This window comes from Echinops telfairi, unplaced genomic scaffold (genome assembly GCF_000313985.2).
Source record: "Echinops telfairi isolate 266 unplaced genomic scaffold, ASM31398v2 ScPeMD7_6;HRSCAF=24_0, whole genome shotgun sequence".
In the NCBI taxonomy this organism is placed as follows: Eukaryota; Metazoa; Chordata; class Mammalia; order Afrosoricida; family Tenrecidae; genus Echinops; species Echinops telfairi.
Window position 1 is genome coordinate 22163916 of NW_022103902.1, and position 10586 is coordinate 22174501.

The window sequence follows — 10586 nt, forward strand, 5'->3', positions numbered from 1 at the left end:
TTTTTTTAAAGATTACATCCAGATAATTCATGATAATAAACTCTGTCGACTATCCCCAAATAATACCAAACAAATTGTTAAAGATGACCCATTAAAACAAAATTAAGTGTATTAGAATGCATTGTAGTTATGGAAAATAGAATGCTGATAGAATATTTGTGGTGTCTCAAGTAAGGAATCAAAATGTATATTTGCAGTTTTGGGGTTTGAACTTAGGTGGATTAAGGTAAAGTTTTCAAGGCGAGCAACTGACTGGTATTGATAACTCTCTAACAAGAGTTCAGGATTGGTCAACATAGCAAAGTAAGGATTTTAAAGACATTATTTCAATAAAGAATTGTTTTACTAACTGAGCTGTTTGTCCAAGTGAGCAGCACAGTATTATTTCTGGCAAATGAATCTGCAAAATTGCCTAAAGCAAAGAATAAAGTAATTTACTGATTTATGGGTTTACCTTTCCCAGTAAAAAAATTTTTCCGATACAAAGACTGAAGTCATGATGATACAGGTGGTTTTAATTTTTAGTGTGATTAGCTTTGCCATTTTTAATGAGTGTGGCAAAAGTTCTATAGAATAAGAATACTATACTACAGAACAATACTGTTAAGTTTTATAGAAGAGATCAAATATGAGTTTCAAAAATTTGTAGAAAAATTTCACTATCTTTAATTCCACTTATCCATGAACTTCTTGAGGCTTATATGTATGTCTGTGTGTCAATTTATACATATATGCACATATACATTTATGAATATATAAATATATATAGGAATATATCAACTATACACAATCTATATGTATCCACAAGTAAAATTCATATATGTACATACTTTATGTATTTACTTACTTTGTATATAAATAAAAAAGTTGAATTAGTGTATTAGTCTGGGTAGACTAGAGAAACAAATTCACAGATATTCATATGTATATAAGAAAGAGATTTATATACAAGAGCAGTTGAATATTGAGAAAACATCCTAGCCCAGTCCAGATCAAGTCTGTAAGTCTGACATTAGCCCATATGTCTGATACCAATCTATAAAGTCCTCTTGCATGGCCGCTCCAGCTCAGGACCCTAGCATAGTTCCATGTTTCTTTTCAGTTGCAACATCTCCCAGGGTGTGAGCAGAGAGAGAGTGTATCTCCCACCTCCACGAGTAATTTACAGGAGTTCCCAGAATTCTCAGGAGAAGGCCATGCCCACATAGAAGCCTCATTGGCTATGACCCGATTGACAGACTAGACTCCACCCCTTCACGCTTCAACCTCTCAAGTCCCAAACTGACACCAGATGATGTAACTACCACAGTTAGAGAAAGCGATTAATTTGTACAATGACCTTTCATTTTAGGTCACTAGTTCTCAAAGGATGTTTCCATGTATATTCCTCAGGCAAGTTCCAAACCTATTATTCTAAGATAGAGATTCAAATTCTTCCACCAGATACATTGGAAAACACGGAGTTAAATTTGAAGTGGCTTCAAAAAGATTGTGGTAAAAATAATGAAAATAAAATGAAAAATTTCTACATACTTTGGAAGTCCCCTTTTAGTGTTCAAAACGTTTTCATTTTCACTTAAAGACATTTTTAGAGTTATTAATCTGGTGAAGTATATGATGCGTTCCCAGCAGCAGTATGAAGCAAGGAACTTCTGCCAACTCCTTGGATCAGAGGATTCATATATTTTCGAGGCCTCTTGGGACCACTGAATAATTGAACATACTTCTTTAAATTCTATTAGTAAGTAAACAGAATTATTTAATATGAGAGATCATATAATCACTTTATTTTCACCTTCAAAGCCATGTTTGAATAAAAAGACAAATATTTTAAGAGCATAAATGTACAAAATGCCTTAATTATCCTAATACAACAAATAGATCAAGTTAGGATACGCTTCACTTTGCATCTTTTCTGTACACTAAAATGATGGATCAAAACTCATACTGTTTGTGAATGAAATTTTGAAGTATACTCTTCATTCTAGATGAAATTAATGCACTGATTTCACATATAGGCGAAGATAACTTTTTTAGAGTTTTATAACATTCGCCATAGAACCAGCCTGCCACGTGCTCTGATGCTTTTAAAAGTGACCTTGGGCACGTTAACCTGCATGTGCTCAGTGGGGCATGTACTCCTGGATCAAATGAGTGATGTAGGATGTTATGAGGATAAAATGAGGTTAAAAAGCATGTAAAGTGCTTAAAATAGTGCTTTGGAAAGTATAATTTCACAATGGATACTAAATAGCGAAACATAGAGAGAATATTTATTTTTTGAAATTCTTCCTATTTCCCCCCAACATAGCTTGCTATTGTTTTTATTATTGAAATAATTCTCTGGATCAAACTATGGGCCACTTAAAAATAGCATACTTTAGTTCTTTTCAAACCTTGATTCTAGAAAAACAAACAAGAACAAATATGCATAAACTTTTATTATGACAATTCTCTGAGATGTTAGAGCTCTCTGTAGGATATCCCAGAAATGATTAAGGCTGTAGGATGCATCTGCATGTGTGACTGAGCCTCAGCTTTCATAACACACCCTTCCCCCTAATTGGAGCCCAGCACAGTCTGACTGAGGAAGAGTTCTTATCAGTGGTGCCCATTCTGCACCCCCCCCACCATAGCCTTTTGATTAAGTCGCTGAGTGAGGTATAAACACCATCTATAATTGTATTCTCGTAACTGAAGATAGATGACAAAATTTGTCATCAGACTGCAAGAGTTATCAACCGGAGTTGCGCTCATAATTTCCCATGTCACATTAAAAAGCAAGCAAGCGAGCAATCCTACCTCCAGCTCTTTGCGGGAGGATGTGAGGGAGATGTGAATCGGGAGAGGCTGGTGCTAGGTGGGGGAGAGGAGGTTCCCTCTGCCGGTGAGCAGCTGGAGACCCAGGCAAGACAGGAAGGGGAAAAGCGCATTTATGCCCTGGATTAATTTAATATAAATTTACACTTTTACCCAGATGGTGTGATTCACAACTTTCATTTTATAACGCTAGGTTTGGTGGTAAAATGGTCAATTTCTGTACCAGATCATACTTGTAAATTCTCTAGCAAAGTGTCATATTTTTCATGTAAATACTTTTAAAGCAGGATGTATTTTTAGCATCAACGATAGGAAAGAAGTCATGAGCATCTTCTTTTGGAGATATTTATGTCACTGTTTTCAATAAAAACTGCAAAAGAAAAAGAAACGGAAAGAAACATTTAAGTGAATAAGGAACATTCTGTTGACGTGATTGAATTAATTTTAAGCTATGGGAAAATCCCCGAGATTGCTTTAAAACATGGACTTCAGTTTAAAATGTTATGTTTTGAAGATGCTGCTACTTACAGTTCTCTCATTCATCAGACAATACTTTGAGGGTCAATTACCTGGCAAGTATCCATTTTAAAAAACACAAAACAAAACATCAACCAAAAAGGTCCTTGCTAGTGAATCACTTTTGACTCGTAGTGAATCTATATCGCTTCCAAGGCTGTCCTTTTGAAAAGAAGCCCTTAGCCTCATCTTCTGCCAAGGAGCATCTGGTGATTTTGAACCACTGATTTTCTGATAAGCAACACCATGCTTACTCACCCTGTGAAATGACAGGGAGCATCATAAAACTTAGGATTTATACGGAAGGTCAGAAAATACCAAATAAAACAGTGTTTCAAAAAACTCAAACAAACCCCCCAAACCTGAATCAATTCAGATTTAGGATGTTTTCTGTAAGTGACCCTGAGTCCGTTCCGATTCAGAGAACCTACGTACAATACAAGGAAACATCGGCTGGCCTTGAGCAAAATTCACAAATGTTGTCTTCGAATCCATTATTGCAGCCTCATCGGCTGGCCTTGAGCAAAATTCACAAATGTTGTCTTCGAATCCATTATTGCAGCCTCTATGTCAATCCAGTGTGTTTAGGTCCTCTTCTTGTACCCGAACCTTCTACTTGATCAAGCATGGTATCGTTGTTCAGGGTTTGCTCTCTCCTGACCACATGTCCAAAGTACAGGAGATGCGGTGCCAACATCTTCACTTCATTGGCTGTACCTCTTCCAACTCAAATTTGTTCACTCTTCTGAAACCCCTGGGGTTGACTCTCTTTTGAGAAGGCCGCTTTTCCTTTGTGGTGTCTTCCCGTCTGGGGAGCCCCTCTTCTGGCAAAATATAGGACAATCTTCTGCTATTCATAGGCTTTTCTGTTAGTCCAGGGAGACTAGAGAAACAAAATTCATAGACACACACATGTGTATAAGAAAGAGCTTTATATACAGAGCTGTGGAATATTGAGAAAACATCCCAGCCTAGTCCAGATCAAGTCCATAAGTCCGATATTAGCCCATATGTCCGATACCAATCTATAAAGTCCTCTTCAGACTCATGAAACACATGCAATGACGCCGAATACAGGAAGACCACAGGCAAGTGGGTGGGAAGTCTTGTGGATCCAGTGGTGTTGTAAGCATCTCAGTGTTGGCAGGGGTCTCCACGTGGCTTCTCCAGCTCTGAGGCTCTGGTTGTCATCAGCCTTTCTCCATCTGGGCTTGTCACCAAAGAAGTCTTGCAGGGATTGAGCCTGCATCCTACCTCGAGCGAGCTATTTCTCTTTTGTGTCTCCAAATGATGTCATCAAGCTATGACCTGATTGATAGGCTAGCCTCCACTCCTTCATTCTGAATCCTCAAACTGACCCCAGATAATGTAACTACCACTATTTTCGATGGCCAAAACTCACAGAAGTGGACAGCCTGTTTCTTCTTCATAGTCTGTTTGCTTATTTTACACACTCCACTGAAACATGTTTACTTTTGATTACCCTACTGGTTATTTAAAATGCTGGTGACATAGCTTCCAGAAACACACAAGTTGCCACAATACAACAACTTGACAAGCTGCAGTTCCCTCACATTATAAAACAATGAAGTGCCTCAGTCCCCTGGGGGTAGCTGGTGGGTTAGACCTGCTGACCTTGCAGTTAGCAGTACAACGTGCCAAATACTTCATCTAGAGAAGTAATTAACAGGAGTTGGGAAAGTTAGACGAGGTCTGTGGTAATTTTATAACTTTTTTACTATCATTTATTAATTTTGTTCATTTGCATACTTCAGGATCCTACTCAAATGCTGTCTAATAAGATAAAATAGCATTTGAGCAGGGTCCAGATGTATGTAAATGGATAAACCATGTGATAATGAGTGTGTTTTCAAAGCGAACTACATACTTGATAATAGATATGCTTATTGTGACGCAGAGCATTAGTGTTCAGAGTAAATATAAACAATGCCATGCACCGTGCAGATTATTTGGGCACAATCTAGGCTTAACTCTTGTTTTCAGGGTGAGTATGATTCTGTATAATTAATCAGACCACAATGGGCAGTTCTCCCTTGCCCTATTGGGTTGCCATGAGTCCGAATCAACTCAGTAGCAGTGAGTGGGCATTGTGGGCTAGGCAGGCCAGAGGATCCAATCACCGGGAAGGTCAGACATTCAGATACATGAGTTGTTCTAGGGAAGAATGATGCATCTCAGAATCACATCAGAAACAATTCCAACTCGATGGCATTTTGGATTTTTCGTCTGTTTTGGGTGAATGCTAGTGGCCACTGGCGGTTCAGTGGTAGAATCATCATCTCTTTTAGGGGGGCACCCTGTTTTCGCTTCCTGGCAATGCTAATCAAATATAGCTAGGACTGGTCTGTCCGTGGAGGCTTATGTGCTGCCATTATGCTACGCAAATTTCCGCAAAACTGACTGGCTAAGAAGGAAAAGGAACAAAAGCCCAGAAATCTACTTCCAAATATCACGACGATGGTCTCATCCCACTGTGCGTAGGACTGCCACGCGGTGGGCCAACTCAATAGCAATGAACAAGCAGAGTCAGATGCTACACAATGATGAGAGGGGAAACCCATCTGAGGAAATGCACGGAACCAGTGCTGGTCATTACTGTTGTTTCAAACCTGGGTATTCCACTACTAAGTTCTATTTCACGCAAACCAACCTCTCTGCCAGATGCAGGTGTTTTTTTTACAAGTACCTACTAATTTTAAGGACAGATAAGTTCATGAGTATGAAGTGGATATATATAATGGGATAACTATGTCTTTGTTGACTTAATTGCTAAACCAGGTTGCTGTCAGCTTGCATAAGTATCAACAAATGGTATTATATAAAACATATAAGTAAAAAATAAAAGAAAGATTGTGCATATATGAGGCGAATTTAGTCGTCTCGATGTGAAATATTACAAACTTCATTTCTGGTAGGAGATAGTTCAGATAAATTTCTAGTAAATTACATGCTTAACTCTCGGGAACAATTATTGTAAGAGAAGAAAAATGAAGAGGAGTTGTATTAGTCTGGGTACTTTGGAGAAACAAATCCACAGCAACTCATGTATCAGAGAGTTTTATGTAAAGGTTAAGTGTGCATCAAGAAAGTATCCCAACCCAGTGCTGCCCAAGCCCACAAGTCCAACATTAACCCATTAACCCATATGTCCAACACCAATCCACAAAGACTTCCTCCATCTCACAAAACAGACACAATGATGCTGACTGTAGGAGGAAAGCCGAGTCAGTGTACGTGTGAGCATCTCGGTGCTGGCAGGGGTCTCCACATGGTGCTCCAGCACCCAGGGCTGCAACAGGGTAGGTCCATGTGGCTTCTCCTATGGGATGTCTTGCAGGAAGTGAGCCTTGCCAGCTGAAGCAGGGAACTGGCTAAGGCAGCTGCACCCTGGTCCAACCATCAGAAAGCAAGAGACCTGAGAACTAGAAAGGCGAGGCTCACTGAGCCATTTATTCCTCCCCTCCGCCCTTCAATTAATCCCTCATGTGTTTATCAGCCAGGTTGGCACAATAAACTAACTCAGGAGTCAACAAATTTCTAGATGCCATAAGACAAATTATCAATAGCGAATAGCATACCCTAAGATGTAATATTATGTGCAATGACAATGGATATATGAATCATTGATAGCAATCTATGACTGTCCGTTAAATAAATTGTTAATTATAATAGTATTTTCCAGAAATTTTTCTCTAATAACAGAATTTTACTTTTGCAGATCTGTCTCTTAGTTTTATTTATCTTTTTAATTTGATTGCTGTAACTGTAGTTATATGAATCTGAAAAACAAGGCTTAAAGGGCGTTTGGCTTAATATCTCTAAACACATAAAGTAACTGTATTCTATATCATTTTCTTATAAATTATTTGCAATTGAATATTTATGAGGGCTATCAAATGTATAGATAACATTCAATTATCGTTAAAGAATTTTTAGGAGCACAGATCATTATATTTTTGAAGGCTTATTTGTGTTACCAATGTACTATTTTAGTACTTTAGTGTTTACTTTTAAATTTTAGTGATATAAATAATTTTTCAGTGTATAAATTCAGAATAAGTCAAGAAATTGCAGAATCTCCCCTACCTTATAATTTCCTTAAGGAGTAATGTCATCAGATTTGGATTTTCTAAATCCATTATAAAGATAAAGTCAAAAGTTTTAAGTCTCAAGTTAGGATTGCCTTCAAAGAGATCATTTCAGTATAAGGGTGAGAGATTTACAGAGGAGCACACACATAAAAGTAATCGAGAATTTGAAACAACTGCCATGATCTTTGTGGGAATGGAACTATTGAGAATCTGAACCAATACATGTAATCACACTTTATAGAACAATGCATTTATACAAACACATGCACACACAAATATACACTACACAAATAAAAACAGGTAGAATTGGTAAAATCTGAATAAGACTCATGACTTTTATGAATTAACAGTCAGTATCCTAATTTTATCAAAATTCTAGTTTTGCAAAATGTTGCGTCTGAGACAAGTGGGTAAGAAGTGTACATGAGAACTGTTAAAACTGCGTGCCAATCTAGACTTATATTAATGAAAATTCCAGTTAAAAAGAGCACAGCAGCCACAGAAAACGAAACCCAGAGAGACTTGGCAATTGATGAGCTACTTGAGTAACGGGAGAGAAAATCCTATACAGACAGTCATGTTTTTCTATCTTTTGGCCCCAAAGTGATGCCATTTATGAGGTGAACAGACACAGAAACATAGGACACCTTGAGGAAGTGTGCCAGGGCCAGCAAATATTGCAGGCATTTCCTTAGAGATCCTTTAATTTTATATGTGAGTTGGTATTCAGAATAGCTATCCCAAGGGGTGGTTATATCCGTGTTCACTAGATTACCCTTTTCAAAGTCCAAAATTCTAAAATCTAAAATTTTAACTATTTTAAGTATTTAAGCAAGCTGGTAACTCTGAAGATTATGTATTATTAATGTGAATGTATACATATATGCATGTGTGTATAGTAAAATAGTTGTGTAGTTAACCAAAATAGCAATTAATTAGACTAATAAATCAAAGGTGTGCTCTATGTCTACTGCTCACTCATTAACTATCTTGTCATTGGACATAGCTTGTAAGGGTTAAGGTTATGTGTCACTTGGGATGGGCCTTGATTCGCAGTGGTTTGGCAGTCAGACAATGATGTGATTTGCTGTAAGTCGGCAGGTATTCAATGATGTAACTTGAACGTTTAATTAGGTGATTTGGCAGTTATGTATAATTATGACGTAGTTGTCCTTCAGTTTGTGTAATGCTGAATTTCACATAATGCTGGTTTTTGCAACCAATGTCCATATATTATAAGTGGTTATATTTACATTTCACAATGCCAGATGTTAAATAAAAACTTTTATATAAGAATCTTATAATTAATACTCTTAGTTTTTATTTTCTCATTATAATAAATTTGCCTTTCATATGTGTTCCAAGAGAGTTAAGCATCCACTAAAGTAAGAGTATTTCTGGAACATTTTGACAAAATTATCTAATGCACTCAGCTAAGGTTTACTGAAGTCAAGGAAACATCTCCCAAATGTCTGTGGAGTTATTTATGTACCTTGGATATTGTGTATTTTGGCTCCTACTATGAACACTATATAGAAATAAATAGCAGTTTATGACCCCTAATGGTACTAAAAAGAAGCCCCTGAGGTATAGTGGTTATGCATGGGGCTGCAATCTGCATGGTCAGCAGTTCAAAACCACTAGCAGCTTCACGGCAGACAAGACTCCCTTAAACAGTTACAGTCTCAGAAACCCACAAGGGTTCTGCATGAGCCAGCAATGACTTGATGTCAATGAGATTGGTTTGGGTTTGGGAAAATACTCCAGTGTTTGTAACTTATTAAATGAAGAGTCCAGGATTGCGAAGGGGAACAAGACGTTTGAATTAACTATTTAATTTTAATTTAATGTCTAGTTGGAAAGAAAACTAATGTGATATGAAAACTTAAATTGTGATATGTTTCAATGACACTCATCAAAATTTTTGAAAAGTCACATTTGCTAAAAATTTTCATCTGCTATTCTTTAGAAGCAGTGACCATCAAAACCCTATCCTTGTATTTTTTGCATTGTTTAACTTACTACTGCAATGAAACTTGTGTCTCCTTCTTGTTCTTAAACTTTTTATCAAACTGAAATGCTTAGGTTAATATTTTTTCTTCAATGCTCTTTCAACTTGCAGTATAATAAGATATTAGCATGAGTTTGATCAATTTTAATATTCCTTAAGCTGTACATTTGATATTTTATGTTGTTATTAATTCCAGTTTCAGTTTCTTTATTTTTCTATTATCTCTAATCCTCAAAAAGCAATAAAATTTTTATCCAACTTTATATTAAATGGCAACAGTTTAAAAGAAATTTCACTTTTTTTATTAAGTACTTTTATTGGGGGCTCTTAGAGCTCTTACAACAATCCATATATCTAAGCACATTTGTACATATGCTGCCATCATAATTTTCAAAGCATTTTCTTTCTACTTGAGCCCTTGATATGAACTCCTCATTTATCCCCCTCCTTCCCCGGCCCACCCTCCCTCATGAACCCTTGATAAGTTATAGATTATTATTTTCATATCTTACATCGTCCTCCGTTGCCTTTCACCCCCTTTTCTGTTGCTCATTCCCTGGGAGGGGGTTCTTTGTCGATCCTTGTGATCGATTTCCCCTTTCTCCCCCACTCTCCCCTTATCCTCCTGGTATCTCTATTCTCATTATTGGCCCTGAGGGGTTTATCTATCCTGGATTCCAAACAAAATCATACCCAATATGAAGGGGGGTGGGGCCGGTGTGGAGTGGAGACAAAAAGCCCATATGTAGACAATTGGACATTCCCTCACAGAAGGGTTACAAGGAAGAGATGAGCCAATCAGGGTGCATTATATCACCAATGAAACACACAATAGTTCTTTAATGCTTCCTTCCCCTATACTATTACAACCTCAATTCTACCTTAAAATCGGATTAGACCAGAACATGCACACTGCTACAGATAAGAAATTTCACTTTTAAAAGGCAAAGCAATCTTGTATTCTTATTTCTCTATCAGTTTCAAAGTGAGTATATGCTGAATATGTAAAATAATTTTCTTTCGACTAAGATCATATTATTATATAAAAATTGCCTTCAAGACCGGAGGATGTACACTGGTACAGATGGGAACTGGAAATACAGGGAATCCAGGACAGATGAACCCCC